Here is a 17,030-nt window from a genome sequence, read left to right as displayed (position 1 = left end):
TGCTTAATTGCTTGTATATTCAGTCTCGCAAGTAATTATAGTTAAAAATTGTTTTCTAAAATATTTAGTGCTATCATTGGAAGATTTGTCCAATGTATCGTCCAAAGTATTTCATTCATAGCACTTTTGGATTTAAAGGCCATGTGACATTTCCATAGAAGCTTCTCCCTTAGGAAAACACAGTGTGGTTGTCCCACTTTGCCTGTAAAATATGCTAGGCTTTCCTAATTCTCAGCTATTTATTAGCAATCCTCATTGACTAAGAGACCTCAATGTATATTCTCCTGTTTAGATGCCATCAGTTCTAGAAGTGACTTTTTGCTCTCTGTTTTATCTTTTTGTATTTCTCTATGTGTTGAGGCTCCAGGTTAAAACAGGGACTATTTATTGAGGACTCTTAATCTCCCAAAACTTGTGTGTGCGTTAGTTACACTAAATACAAGAAAAATACTGTCAGTTGGAAACACAATACATGTGGCTCCATAGCAGCTTCAGTTCAGCCAAGGTTAGTAATAATCTTTTCTCTTGATGCACGTGAGGAGGCCATGTATCAATGTATGACTGCAATCCATTTTCTCATTAGTATAATAACTACAAAAAAAGTTATTGCGAATGCCTCAAAACATAACAGAAAAGTTAAAGTAAATGATAACTAAATAAAAATGGAAGACAGGAACTTGTCTTTGAGTGCATTTATTCATTTGTCAACTGGAAAAATATCTATAAAGTCGACATATTGACTGATAGAATTATCTCAATGGTAGTTTCCTGATTTGTTTTCACTTCTAAAATTTATTTATTTATTTATTTATTTATTTATTTATTTATTTTATTTTTTAATGTTTATTTGTTTTTGAGAGAGAGAGAGCACAAGTGAGGGAGGGGCAGAGAGACAGAGGGAGACAGAGATCCAAAGCAGGCCTCCAGGCTCTGGGGCTTGAATTTATGAACCACAAGATCATGAGCTGAGCCAAAGTCAGATGCTTAACCAACTGAGCCACCCAAGTGCCCCGATTTATTTTTTAAGTGTAAAACTCAGTAAATGTAGAAGTTGAAGGCGAAGAGAAAAACACTGACAATAAATTATTTAAATTTTCCTCTTTCCAAATATCTAAACCGTCCCATGTACCACTGTTTCCAGTATAGCTTGTGAAACCCAAAACTTCTGACTTCCGTTCACTAGTCTAAAATAAGTCCAGTAGAGATCGCACTGGTGAGGTGCCAATTCTCTTTCCTTCTTGTATACCGAGAAGTTCAGTTCTTTCCTTATCTAATACCACAGTTGGTTACATATTTTTTTATTTATTCCTAGTGTTTTAACTTTCTGATGAATCTTACCAAAAGGTAAACTATCCATATTTCCGATTGTCACATTCATTGGGCTCCTCAGGAGGACTTTGGGATGGAGTCTTTGCCGGAACTGTTAGGTGATCCTGTGAACTGTTCATTGCTAACAGATCAGGATCGCGACCAAAGGATGAAGACCCTTTTCCTTCAGATCCTTTGCTGGGAAAAGCACAGTATCTGACTTCTTCTTTGGTTGAGATGCAGTGTTATCTGTATTGACATTAGAAACTTGTACATACACCTGTAGCCTCCATGGACGGTGATCTATCGTTAATTCTTCTAAGTCATTTTCATTTATTATTAACTTATGTCCAGAAATGTCAAGAGTACATCCCTATTTATTTTTATGTGGGCATAGATGTGTAAAATTTAGTTTTATGTCATTTTCAGCAGGGTTTAACATGTACCATTTACTAGCCATTTTCTCATCAAATCCTCTCAATTCACTTGAAGGGTCAAGGATGCATTCTGAAATAAACACAAACTTTTATTCAGGTTCCTGGGTTTCTTTGTACATGAAACTCTGCCCGATTCCCTGTACATTATTTTCTCTGAAGTCTTTCTGAGAAATATGTTGCAATTCCAGCTTTTCTTTTGGTTCAGACTTTTTCAGGATAGTTGCAATAACAGGAGAAAAGGATTTCTATAAAACAGTGTGTTTTATTATTTTCTTTTTGGTTATGTCCCTTTCATATTCCACAAAGTGAAAAATTAACTTAGATACAGTATCATCAACAACTTGACAGAGATTGCTCTGGGCAGTTTCTGGGTTGCTCACTTAGAAGATGAGTTTTGAGATCTTCAAATTTCTGCAAGCAATATTCACTGTATCTTTTTTCTTCTCTTTCAATTGGAGTTGAATTGGGATGCCACCATATTTATTGCCATCTGCTTGGGTTTTTTAGTTTAAACTAGGCAATCAACTTTTGGATGCTGGAGGGCTTATCTACATCAAATAGACTGGAAAGCTTCTGAATAATTTATAAAAGGCATATTGGTCAACTGAAGACAAAATGGTCTATAAAGTTGGCTTGTATTTTCCATCTTCACAAAAGGTTTTTTGAGTCTACCTGTTCTTGCTTTCTGGGTGCCAATACCTACTCTTTTTCCCATAAATATGAGGAATTTTTACTCCCCATGATATGGCATTAGATAGTACACTATAGGAAGGAATAACATCATGGTCCTTGATAGCTGTTTCAACCAATGCTTTTCCTCTGCTCAAACGTGCTGAGTCTAGAGACCTAAAAGAATTTCCATCACGGCTGGGATGAGGTGAAGTGGTTTGTGCAGTATGGACTTGGTACAGAAGACATTCTTAACGACGTTTGTGCAAATTTAGCTTCTTTATTTATTTGAAGTAACATAACTGATATCTTTGCTGGGAAATTCTTCACTGCCCTCTCAGCTACCAGACACCAGCTATAGTGACAGAAGGTAAGTCAGTATAAAATGCTTTACCCAAAGTGGCTTATATTTGGATTTTTGGAAAGTGCTTATGTTGCTGTGCTCTGATTTTTAAAAAAAGATTGTTTTTCAATCAGTTTGTTTCCAACATTATTAATTTATGTAATGATGCAGAATACAATCAGGAATTTAACTTGAACAGATATGTTTAAATATTGCCTCTCCCATAATATCTCTAAGTTGAATGTTACCTAGTTTATTTCTTCTCTATTTTCACGTGCCATAAGCCATTGGTACTTCTTCAGAAAAAAGAAAAAAATCAATTATATAACTTTAAAGGAATTAGCACTTTCATATGGTTGTTTCCATTGATTTCAAATTTCTTATACTGTAAATCATGTTAATTAAATAATTTATATATGATTTGAAATCAAATACACAATTGACGCTTTTGGAATCTCTGTCTCTGAGATTCTCTTCTTCGTGTATACCTTACCCTTCTAAAGACAAAATTAAGTAACTCTCCAAAGGAAAGCTCTAGTAATGATCTCTTCCTTAATTTAGAAGTTAGGCTGGAGTTAATTAAACCTTCATCACATATTGTCTAACTTATAATAGTTTTGTAATATAAAAGGAAACTGCAGAGTAAATAATCTAGCAAATCTATTCATTACTAACTCATCTTGCCTTAAACAAGGTGTTTGATTATTGTAATTTGATTTTCATACAGAAAGAGCACGAAACATAGCTATAGGTATGTCTAGTCATATATTCATGGTTTTATTCTAAAAGAAATTGCAGGCCCCCTTGCTGAAATCTGACAGAAATAAGCCAATTATAAGGTTCAGATGTAAAATGTAGATATTGCATCTCTGCGAGACTCCTCACTGTGGTACTCAGTCACTGACATTAAGCAATCTGTCATTTTCCTCAATCATCAAAATCCCATCTGCAGGTGACAGTTGCTGTCAGAGAAGGCTAGAAACAGCTGCTCCCTAATTATGAGGAATATGAATAGAGGGATGTAAGAAAGTCCAAGCCGGATAATTCTTGAGGCTGGCAAAAATGATTGCTATGGTAGAATGCAACAGCAAAGGAAAATTTGGGCGAGTATTTCTTACAGAGGCTCACCTACACACGAAGAATCTGCTGGCCATGCCCCCTATAGGGGTGTATTTAAATGCTCTTCTAAATGCTAGGTACACATAAGCAGGTTGCAAGAGCTTTGATTTAAGAATGTTCACTTAACTAGAAATGAATGGTCTCCAAGAACAAGTTTCAGAAAGTTTTCTTCCTCTGTATTATTCATTTGTTTAATTTAAAAGCAAAGATTTGAGCACACTTCCTTTCGACACAGCAATGTCCACTAATGGATCCCGTTGCCTGTAACTAATGAAAAAGAATTTTGGCAAGGCATTTCCTTCTTAATCTATAATTTGACTTTTCACTATCTCTTTCAAAATAGAAATGGGCTTTCTGCAAAGTGTGTTTAACTCTTACACAATACTAGTGGGAATGCAAAATGGAACTGGTACTTCCAATGAAAGATAATTTGTCATTATAAAATTAGATATATTACATAATATATATTATACATAACTTTACCTTTGGCTCAGCATTCTAAGAAATTATAGTGAAGATAAAATGCCAAAAAATCAATAAACAAATGTATGCATAATCTTCTTCTTCTTCTTCTTCTTCTTCTTCTTCTTCTTCTTCTTCTTCGTCTTTTTAAATTTACATCCAAGTTAGTTAGCATATGGTGTAGTAATGATTTCAGGAGTAGAATCTAGTAATTCATCCCCTATGTATAACACCCAGTGCCCATCCCAACAAGTGTCTTCCTTAATGCCTCTTGCCCTTTAGCCTATCCCACCACAAACAACCCCTCCAGCAACCCTCTGTTAGTTCTCTATGTTCAATAGTCTTTTATGTTTTGTACCCCTCCTTGTTTTTATAGATATATTTTTGCTTCCTTTCCTTATGTTCTTCTGTTATGTATCTTAAATTCCACATATGAATGAAATCATATGATATTTTTCTTTCACTGACGGACTAATTTCGCTCAGCATAATCCCCTCCAGTCCCATCCATGTTGTTGCAAATGGCAAGATGTCATTCTTTTTGATTGCCAAGTAATGCTCCATTGTATATATATACCACATCTTCTTTATCCGTTTATCTGTCGATGGACATTTGGGCTCTTTCCATACATTGGCTATTGTTGATAGTGCTGCTATAAACTTGGGATGCCCTTCAAAAGGGCACACCTACATCCTTTGGATACATACCTAGTATTGCAATTGCGGGGTCGTAGGGTAGTTCTATTTTTAATTTTTTGAGGAACATCCATACTATTCTCCAGAGTGGCTGCACCAGTTTGCATTCCCACCAGCAGTGCAAAAGGGTTCCTTTTTCTCTGCATGCTTGCCAACATCTGTCGTTGCCCGACTTGTTAATTTTAGCCATTCTGACTGATATGAGGTGGTATCTCATTGTGATTTTGATTTGTATTTCCCTGATGATGAGTGATGTTGAGCATTTTTTCATGTGTCTGTTAGCCATCTGGATGTCTTCTTTGAAAAAAGTGTCTATTCACTTCTTTTGCCTATTTCTTTACAGGATTTTGTTTTTGAGTGTTGACCTTGATAAGTTCTTTATAAATTTTGGATGCTAATCCTTTATCTGATATGTCATTTGCAAATATCGTCTCCCATTTCATTGGCTGCTGTTTAGTTTTGCTGATTGTTTCCTTCGCTGTGTAGAAGGTTTTTATCTTGATGAGGTCTCAAAAGTTCATTTTTGCTTTAGTTTCCCTTGCCTCCAGAGACGTGTTGACTAAGAAGTTGCTGCGGCCAAGGTCAAAGAGGGTTTTGCCTGCTTTCCCCTCTAGGATTTTATGGTTTCCTGTCTCACATTTAGGTCTTTCATTCATTTTGAATTTAGTTTTGTGTCTGGTGTAAGAAAGTGGTCCAGGTTCATTCTTCTGCATGTCGCCGTCCAGTTTTCCCAGCACCATTTGCTAAAGAGACTGTCTTTATTCCACTAGATGTTCTTTCCTGCTTTGTCAAAGATTAGTTTGCCATACATTTGTGGGTCCATTTCTGGGTTCTCTACTCTGTTCCATTGATCTGAGTATCTGTTTTTATTCCAGTACCATACTGTGTTTATGATTACAGCTTTGTAATACAGCTTGAAGTCCGGGATTGTGATGCCTCCAGCTTTAGTTTTCTTTTTGAGGATTGTTTTGGCCATTCAGGATCTTTTATGGTTCCATACAAATTTTTAGGATTGTTTATTCTAGCTCTGTGAAGAACGATGGTGTTATTTTGATAGGGATTACATAGAATATGTAGATTGCTTTGGGTACTATTGACATTTTAGCAATATTTGTTCTTCCTATCCAGGAGCATAGCATATTTTTCCATTTTTTGTGTCTTTTTCAATTTCTCTCATAAGCTGTCTATACTTTTCAGTGTATATGTATTTTTCACCTCTTTGGTTAAGTTTATTCCTAGGTATTTTATGGTTTTTGGTGCAACTGTAAATGGGATCAATACCTTGACTTCTCTTTCTGGTTCTTCGTTATTGGTGTGTAGAAATGCAACCAATTTCTGTGCATTGATTTTATATCCTGTGACTTTGCTGAATTCATGGATCATTTCTAGGAAATTTTTTGGTGGAGCTTTTTGGGTTTTCCATATACAGTATCATGTCATCTGCCAAAAATAAAAGTTTGACTTCTTCCTTGCTGATTTGGATACCTTTTATTTCTTTGTGTTGTCTGATTGCTGAGGCTAGGACTTTAAGGACTATGTTGAATAACAGTGGTGAAACTGGACATCCTCTCATGTTCCTGATGTTAGGGGGGAAGCACTCTGTTTACACCCATTGAGGATGATATTAGCGGCAGGTCTTTCATTATATGGCTTTTATGATATTGAGGTATGATTCTTCTATTCCTACTTTCTTGAGAGTTTTTTATCAAGAAAGAATACTGTATTTTGTCAAATTCTTTCTCTGCATCTGTTAAGAGGATCATGCCATTCTTGTCCTTTCTTTTATTCATGTGATGTATCACATTGATTGATTTGTGGATATTGAACGAGCCCTGAATCCCAGGTATAAATCCCACTTAATCGTGGTGAATAATTCTTTTAATGTATTGTTGGATCTGGTTGGATATTATCTTGTTGAAAATTTTTGCATCCATGTTCATCAGGGAAATTGGTCTGTGGTTCTCCTTTTTAGTGGTGTCTTTGTCAGGTTTTGGAATCAGGGTAATGTTGGTCTCATCAGTGAGTTTGGAAGTTTTCCTTCCATTTCTATTTTTTGGAGCAGTTTCAAAAGAATAGGTCTTAACTCTTCTTTAAATGTTTGGTGTAATTCCACATGGAAAGCCATCCGACCTGGACTCTTGTTTTTTTGGGAGATTTTGATTACTGATTCAATTTCTTTACTGGTTATGGGTCTGTAGAAATTTTTTATTTCTTCCTTTTTTCCGTTTTGGTAGTTTATGTGTTTCTAGGAATTTGTCCATTTCTTCCAGATTGCCCAAATTAGAGGCATATAGTTGCTCATAATATTCTCTTTTTATTGTTTGTATTTCTGCTATGTTTGTTGTGATCTTTCCTCTTTCATTCTTGATTTTATTTATTTGGGTCCTTTCCTTTTTCTTTTTGGTCATACTGGCTAGATTATTTTATCTCTGCAAAAAGGGATTCTGTGCTTTTTTCAAGTACAGTATTCTTATTATCATGATTCTAAATTCGAGTTGAGACATCTTGCTTCTATCATTGTTAAGTCCTTGGCTGTCATTTCTTCCTTCTTTTTTTTTTGGGGGGGGGTGAATTCCTTCAGTTTGTCATTTTGGAGGAATAAAAATAATTAATAAAAAAATCAAAATCAAAAAATTAAAAACAACACAAACAATCAAATAAAGGAAGCTAGATCCTAGATGTGTTTTGGTACGGTTGTTGAAAAAAGCTTGATAGAATGAGGAAAAACAGAAAAAAAAAGAAAAGAAAACATAAAAATTAAAAAGTGAATACAATAAAATAGAATAAAATGAAATGAAGTAAAATAGGATAAAAAATCTATAAAAAATTGAAAGAATATAGTAAAAATTTAAGAATTGGTAAAAATGGAAAATTAAAATAAAATATTTCTTCTTCTGTATCCAACAATAAGGAAAGAAAAAGAAAAAGAAAAATGAATAGATGGACCAGTAAGCAGAATGAAATCCTTATGAAATTACATCCAGTTTCCCCTAGAAGTCAAACTATGAAGAATTTTATAGTCCACACACTAAGCAAGAGAGATTTCCACTAGGTGGCAGTGCTTGGCTTACTGGGGTGGATTATTGTGGCGGGTGGACACATGAATGGACATGTGTGGGAGGGGTGAAAATGGGATCACCCAGTGTCCTAGTCTCTAGCGCCAGAACTCTGTGCTCTCACCAGTGACAATCAAGCACCCCTCCTTTGTCTCTGGCTTCTGACCATTCCCTGCTTCTACACTGTTGTGTCCAAGCTGTCTGCCTGCCGGGGGACACCTCCTTGCTGAATTTTCATCACAGATGGAGCTGTGATTCCAAACCCCTCACTTCTGAGGGCCCCGTGACATCGATTTACTCTGACCCGCTGGGAGAGGGTCTCCCTGAGCAATGGCTGGGTTTTGGCTTGTCCCTGGGAATGCTCCTGTGATTGCACAGCTACAGAGGCTAACAGATTGTGGCCGGGTGCCAGCTTGCCCCAGAAAGAGTTCATGTGATTGCATAGTGGCAGTGGTTCAGCGATTATAGCAAAACACAACACACAACTGATGCCAATCACCACACCCTGGCGTCTTTGTTCCAATACCAGCAATTGTCTGTCCTCTGAGGCCTGCTGGGACCTTTGCCTATGGGGAGGCCATATGACCTCTACCAAATGCCCTCCTAGCAGGGGAACCACTTCTCCCCATGTCGCCCATGGACCCCTTGGACCTTGCTGCCTGCTCCTGGGGATTTGCCCTTCCCACCAAAGCACTGCCAGGTGTTGAGCTCCTGAATTTCTGGCTCTGGTCTCCCCTGTCTATAGAGTCCTAATGGTATTGAAGCCTTCTCCTTCTCCTTTCTTCCTTTCTTGTTCAGTCACTTCCACTTTTTCTCTTTCCCTCCAGCTAATTTTGGGGAGAGTGCTTTTCCTGTACTCTCCCTTCTGCCTCCCTCCTCTCCACAAAAACATTTCCCTACCCTTTGTGGCTTCTCTCTCCCCCAGTGTACCTCTCCATGCGTGTACCGGCCAAGTTCTGTGGCTCAAGTTATGCAGATTGTTGTGTTAATCCTCAGATCAGTTTTCTAGGTGTGCAAAAGGGCTTGGTGCTGATCTAGCTGCGTTTCAAGGATGAGAGAGGCACAGAACTTCCATGCTGCCCTGCCATCTTGTCCCCTCTCCCGCATAATACTATTCGTAAACTCAATTTTAAAGGATAAAGATCAGAAGGAATTTAAATGTCCATTAATAATTAATAAATTATGATATAGCCATACAATGTAGTACACAATGCTCTATGGACTATTATGGCAAAATCTCCATGAGCCATTATTAGATTTAAAAAATAAGATTAAAGATATCCACATAATTTGAATATTATTATTTTGAATACCTAAGAAGGGAGAAACGTAAACATATGTATTCACACATACATATACATGTATGTATGTGTGTGTGTGTATATATATATGTATATATATATATATATATATATATTTCAAGTTTATTTCAGATGACTTTATTAACAAGTGACTATGTTGAATTTTCCTTCCAAGTAACTAGGATAGTTTGGAAGGACATGCATATCAGTGCAGGATAACTGGTGAACCTGAATTACATGACTGGGCAGGATATCAAGCTCTCTTGTGAATTTATCTTCTCTTTTATCTTTAAATTTTTAATTATTTTATTTGAGTATAGTTGACACAAAGTGTTACATTAGTTTCAGGTATACGACATACTGATTCAACAAGTTTATGCATTGTGCTATGTTCTCCATAAGTGTAGCCACCTTCTGTCCTCCTACATTGGTATTATAGCATCGTTGACAATGCTGTGCCTTTTATTCCCATGGCTTATTCATTCTGTGACCAGAAGCTTGTATCTCCCTCTCCCTTCACTCATTTGTCTCTATCTCCACCACCTTGCCTCTGGAAGCCTTCAGTTTGCTCTCTGTATTTATAGGACTGATTCTGCTTTTTATTTATTCATTTGTTTAGATTCCACTTATGAGTGAAATAATATGGTATTTTTTCCTTCTCAGTCTGACTTATTTCACTTAGCATAATACCCTGTAGTTCCACCTGTGTTGTCTCAGTAAGCATGACCTCTTTTTATGGCTGCATAATATTCTACTGCATATATATACGGCATCTTCCTTATCCATTGATGGACCCTGAAGTTGTTTGCATATTTTGGCTATCGTAAATAATTCTGCAGTAAACATAGAGGTTCATATATCTTTTCAAATTATGTTTTCATTTTCTTGGGGTAAATATTCACTTATATTTTAAAAATGGTTATTTATACCTCCTTCTGTGATAGAATAACTGTACTAGAATTTCCCTGCAACTGAAAGTGAACTAACAAAACATACAAAGCATCGATTTTTAGACCTTACAAAATTAGAAGCACAGGACTATTTCTCAGAGCAGGGAAATCCATGAGTTGAGGCCAGTATATTCTTTGGATCTCTGCATAGATAAAATTTCCCGGAGTTGAAACAATGAACAGACATGGAACACAAGGAGGTTGTCATGATCCAACTGTACTGACGAGACAGAAATCATAAGTAGGGGCTCTGACACCTGGGTCTATTGGGGAAGTTCACTAGAGAAAGACCTTAGCTGGGAGAGGGAAAGATGGAATTCTCTATTAGCATTCCACTAGGATCCTTGGCTGTGTCTTATTTGTCATACAGGTGCAGCAGCTTGGGTTGACAACAGAATAAAAATGGTAGAGATTGTGCACACTAGGAAACACAGGAGTTTCAGATGAGCCAGAGTGGCAAAATCTTACCACGTATCTGAAATATTCAAATAAGACAGTAGAATGGCTACACTGAAGATGAAGAAATGTACTAAAATAAGGATTCTTGAAGGCTGTAAGACATTCTAAAACCATGTCTCAACAAGATCATTTTAATCTGCAAGTAAACCAAAATGGGGGGGGGTATTCATAAAACACATATTTGATCTTAAATCTGTCTCCAAAATAACAATGTTCACAAATATTTAGAAAACAAATTAAATTTAAAATAGGAAAAAAACAATAAAAATGTGCAAAGATGTGAAGAGAAACCTCACAGAAGATATACGAGCAGACAAAATACCCTTGAAAAAAATGCTCACCTTCCTTAGAGATCAGATAAATGAAAAGTAATCACATCACTTTCACTAGCATGGCTAACATTAAAAGTCTGGATCATTGAAAACTTTTTTGAGGACTTTGAACGACTGACGTTATTAAAATTGTTGACTGGAGTGTAAATGGTATTTGGTAGCTTTTTTGGTAATCCCAAGCATACGCCACCCCAGGAACTAGCAACTTAGGAACTCTGCTACTTGAACGGATCGAAAGACAACGAAAGCACGTGTCCTCAAAAAGATGTGGGCAAGATTGCTCATGGCATTTTGTTCAGAATCACTTCCAACTGGAACCTCCTTGTTGGTCAATATGTATTCTGGATTGAATTGTATCCCCAAAGTTGGTTGAAGCCCTAACCCCCAATGTGCCTGTACTTGTAGATAGGGCCAAAAAGGAGGTAGTTAGGGAAATATGGTCATTATGTGAGTGGGGCTTTTTCCTAAGATGATTAATATCCATATAAGAAAAGGCACCAGAGGTGTCACTCTCTCTGCCATGTGAGAAAACAGTGAAAAAGCACCCGCCTGCAAGCCGGAAAGAAGGTCTACCAAGAGCTCACTATACTGTCCACTCCGATCTTGGACTTCCAGCCTCCAGAATTCTGAGAAAATAAATTCCTGCTGTGTAGGCCACCTAATCTACAGTGCTGTGTTACAGCCCCTGGGCCAGTACAAGATGTAGAAAGAAAAATAAACTGTTATAAATAAATAGAGAAGACAAAAATGTTTAAACGCATCTATAGGTAATGCAGGCATCAGCATAGTCTAATGTCAACGACGTCACATTGAGTAAAATCAACCAAACATTAAAGAATATGTGCAACAGAATTTCAGTTTCACTAATTTCTACAGGGACAGAGGCCAGCCTGGTGATTGAGACGAACGAGGGTGGGTGATTGACAATAAAGGAGAAATTTCTGGGATGATGAAATCCCTGTCTTCATTGGAGGACTAGTTACATGGGTAACCTTTTTAGCAAATTTGGATTTCTATGAAGCTACATAATTTTCATGGGTCAAAGAAAGACAATCCTAAATTTTAAAGCTGGAGGAGACTTCAGACTTAATCTGGCCGCTTCTTTATTTTAATGAAGCAAAAGCAATGATTTCCCATCGTGTTTTACTGGCTAAGTCAGAACAATTATCAAAAATTTTTTTTGATTGCAGGGTAGTATTGTTTGTTTTTATTAGATTTTATTTGTTTTTACTTTGTTGTCTTTGATAGAGGACATTTTACATATTTTTAATAGTCACCTGCAACACCGTAAATAAAATAGTAAAATTTCTGGTTACTAAAAAAATCTGAAAATAAGAAAATAAAGTTATTTCTTTATTGCACTGTCATTCAGAGTATGTTGTCTTATTTACTGTCTATATGAGTTTGAACAGGTTGTGCTATTTATCAGTGACTTGTTTCTTTTATTTACTTTTTAAATTGTCATCTGCAAAATGAGGAGAAAGGCCATACTCCCTTAACGGGTTGACTTTGAAAATTACATGAGATAAAACATTTAAATCTTATCAAATGATACTTGACATATTATAAGCACTCAGTAAATGATAAATAATAATGAAATACATAACTATTTGTGTATTTTGGATGTCTGTGCCAATTCTAATTTTTGTAATTCTCTCAATCATAAAAAAATGATAAAGCATCCTTTCATTCAAATAAAAAAAAAAACTAACTCAGAGTTATGGAAAGAGTATTTTCTCTGGAGTAGAAACAAAAACAAAAACAAAAAACCAGTTTATCAAATTATCCAGAAAAATTCAATTGTTGAATGGAAAAATATTTTGCAATGCCTAACGTATTAGCAAACCCACAAACGGTAGGTTTCTTCTCATTCGTTTGTGTTTTTTTTTTTTTCAACCACAAACAAATGAAAGATAGTACTTACATGATAACATAAATATGGCAGCAGAAATACAAGTGAAAAAAAAAAAAGAAATTTGCCAAAAGACACATACTGGAACAGCCTCTAAAAGAAATCTTCTCAGTTGCACATTAGAAGACCACAAGGTGAAGGGATCTCGCCTCCTTCTGTCTCCCCTTCCTCGCGCAATTTTTTATGGCCAGCAACGGGAATAATCTATATCTGTGATAGTCCAACAAAAATGTGCTCAGTAGATCAGGGATGAAAAGCCAGGAGAAAAATAAGGAAAACTGAGGAGTAAAAAAATTGATATAAATTATTCAAAATGCTAATTTTTGCATAATATGAAAACTTTAATTTCAAAGTAATCTCAGCATTTGTTTAGATATAAATACAACGGGTATTTATTGAGTGTCTCCCAACAACACTGGAAAGTAAGCATTTATAGATGAAGATATTGAAATTCAGAAAAGCTTAACAAATTGCTCTAAATTGCACACTTGGTATTTACAAAGCCAGGGCTAGAATTTTAATTGACTGACATAAAAAATAGTGACGGGTAACAACACAGTCATTAAAATTCCAACGCCTAAACAATCATTGCATCATTGTTAAATCTGTAGAGATGTAAAATCAATGAAATAAACATACACCTCCTGGATGGAGTCAGTTTCACTTACTATAATAATAGTTTGAAGCTTAGCTTACCGATTTAGCCAGTATTGTTATTTACCTTGACAACAGTTGTTATTTTGTGTAATTATTGCTGAGCTCTATAGTTAATTATTATTATTTTTTGTTTACAGCTGCAATCCAGTAAACATTTCTGAATGGCTTTAGAGTAGAGCAGTGGCTAAACTGTTTTGAAGAAAGAGAACTTTCATCATTGGTAAAGTCTGCAAATAGATCAAATGGTTTAAGGACTTGTTCAGGTGATATATTTGTTTGATCTCTTGCAAAAGAGCTCCCATCAGGGGTCATATTTACTGATGAATTTTCCTTTGAGTGAGAAGTCAGTTATAAGGACAAGACAAGGCCGCTTTTATTTATTGTATGTGGTGGTGATGGAAGAGTGGGCATATTTGTAATTTATATCTCAAGACGGAACTACCACACGTCCTATGCTTCCACACCTCGATCCTACTGGTTGTGTCTGAGCTCTGGCAGGGAAAGAGTCTATTTATACACGTGGAGACTGGACGATAGAACAGCAAATGTGGAGGCATGCCGGGAAGGCCCGTGGCCGACCTAGTCTGCAAAGATGCTCTGCAGTGAGCGTGGAGAGATAACACTGGATTGGACCTGAGAGCCACGTGGATGTGCTCACAACCACATTCCAGTGCTAGGGATAGGAAGCAAAGAGAGAGCGTCTCTTGGGTTTTTCTTTTTTTCTTTTCTTTCTTGCTTTCCTTTTTTTTTTTTTTTTTTTTTTTTTTTTTGTAATTGGCACTAGATTGTGTTGCCCTTGACCTAAATGACAAAGGCTGATTGTGGGAGAAAACACAACATATTGCTTTAGACTTATCAAAGTTGGGGTTGTCTGTTCCTTGACCGTCTGGGTATTGTCTTCCCAATGCTCAAATCCCTTGCTTTTATAAGCACCCTAACATTGGTCAGGTCCCTTCTTCCCTGTCGCAGCTCATAGCTATTATGACTTCTGTCTCTAAGACCTAGCCCAGACTCACTCTAGCCAGAAACTCCTGTGTCTTGCTACCATTTATTCTTTCAGTGTTGGATATGATCCATTTTTAGCCAATGGACCTTGAGAAAACTTTTAATGAGGGTTTATGGGGAGTGAAACTTTTTTGTCTGTCTGAAAAAGCTACCGAAAGCAACTCTGGATGAAGAAAAGTGTTATAAGAACTCCTCATGTTATTTAGTTAAATTCTGTCAGAGGAGGACTCTTTATATCTTTACCATCTCATGATATATTAACAAGAACTAAAAGAACAGGCTCAATGCCTCTCATGTAAACTATCTGAAAACTGTCAATATCAGCAAATGAGTGTCTACCAAAGGCATCTGCCTCTCCGTAACACAAAACCCTTCATTTGTCCAAGAAGCACATTTGTCTGCTGGCAGACTGGGAACCTGCCCAAAAGTCATCAAAATAGGACAAGACAAAGTCAAGTTGCAAAGACCTTAGCGCTTTTACACTGCTGTGCAAGAGAATAAATGCAAAATTTTCTCCCCAAAGACAAAGTAGAAAGCCAAGGTAATTGCTACCATTCATCTTGTGACCATAAGAGAAAGCCGGTCTTAAGAAGAAAAGCTGAGTGAGAGATGGAAAGAAATTGGTCTCTATGTCACTGTTGAACTGCTGAATCAAACCAACCCTGAAGCTGTTCCTAAGTCTGATGTGTAGTCCTTTATTGCCTAAGCCATCTGGAGTTGATGTTTCTGCAGTTTACAAGAAAATAAAGCCTATTAAGCATATACAAAAGAAGATATCATGCAGACGATTGGATATATATATATATATATATATAGCCTAGAACCACTTAGGGGAGAAGCATAAGATGTTATAGTTACTCACTGTGAACTGACTCCAGCATGAAAGTCACGGGCTTGCAGAAGGATGCCAAGAGACATACATGGACAGCAGGACGCTCTTCTCTAATCAGTATGGGAGACTCATTTTGCTGCTTCCAAAGGCTACACAGTCCCCAAACCCACTGGCAAATTAGTGGACAGAACAATTAGTTTGGGATTGGAACCCTTTATAGAAATGTGGCTAAAAATAAGTTACGAAGATGTTCTTAATTATCTTTTTTTTTAATTGGGAAATTTAGCATACTGGCATTTATCTGTCTGAGGGGTCATTATTATGGTTGCAGACCTATTTTATGCTTACTATTATTCAACCATAGTTCCACCAGAAGTTGGACAAGTACCCTATTTTATGTAATCTGAATGAAAACCATTGTTTCTCGTACCTTGCACCTTCTCCTCTGTCATACTGTTAGTCATGATTAAAAGGATTAATTGCTCAAATGAGAAAACGTAATGTTCCTCACATTATTTTAGCCACCAGGGTATCTCCACTTCGCTTCCTGGATTTCCCAGGAGATCCGTCTCTTCTTCTCCATTTCCCTTACCCCTCTGTCTATTTTCCTACGCAGGGGTTTTTCTGGTGTTTTCATTTCCCATCCTACTTTTTAGATGATCACCAGGATGATTATTCTAATTTATGTGATCCTCCTGCCTTAAAATATAAATGTCACTTTTATCACTTGCCATGTGAAATCTAACTTTCTCAGAACTGAAAAAAAAATCATGCACGCACCCTAACTTAACAGGATGAGGTGAGGTCACAAAATTGTATTTCAGGCATAGGAATACCTTCTGGGTAACAGATGCAGGAACGCTTTCAAAAACATTTTATCTGCAACGGTGACAGCATTCATTAACTTCCCCTGACACTTCCTTGCCAAGCAATCTTCTACAGTTACTCTGCAAGACCTTGTCCAGGTGTGCTGTCCTCTGTGCAGGGGTGTCTCCTCTTGCTCCCTACAAACAAGAGAGATAAAGTGTTTTCTAGAGAAAACCTTACCAGAAATGCTAAAGGGAGTTCTTCAGGCTGAAACAAAAGAACGTAAGTCAGGAAGAGGAAAACGTACACAAATATAAAAATCACTGGTAAGGTAAATACAGAGGTAACTTCAGAATACTCGAATGTAGCAATGGCGAGGGTTCAATCACTCATAACTCTACTATGAACATTAAAAGGCAAATGTATTAAAAATAGCTAGAAAGATAATAAATTGTTAATGGATACTAATGTAGAAAGAAAGTGTGATTTCAAAACCATAAAATACGTGTGGGGAAGGTAACAACGTACAGCTTTCGTACGTGTTTGAAGCTAACTTGTTATAGCTTAGAATAGACTGTTATAAGATGTCTTATATAAGCCTCTTGTTAACCACAAAGCAAAAATATATAGTCTATACAAAAACATAAAGAGAAATAAATCAAAGCATGCCATTATGGAAAATCATG

The 17,030-nt window shown here is 36.6% G+C and overlaps 1 pseudogene; it reads right to left on the bottom strand.

Annotated features, from left to right (window-relative positions):
* Positions 1 to 1,022: 1,022 nt before the first annotated feature.
* Positions 1,023 to 17,030, bottom strand: part of LOC102963663 — a 41,767-nt pseudogene continuing 25,759 nt past the window's right edge.

Source organism: Panthera tigris, chromosome F2 (genome assembly GCF_018350195.1).
Source record: "Panthera tigris isolate Pti1 chromosome F2, P.tigris_Pti1_mat1.1, whole genome shotgun sequence".
In the NCBI taxonomy this organism is placed as follows: Eukaryota; Metazoa; Chordata; class Mammalia; order Carnivora; family Felidae; genus Panthera; species Panthera tigris.
This window is presented reverse-complemented; position numbering and strand designations above follow the sequence as displayed.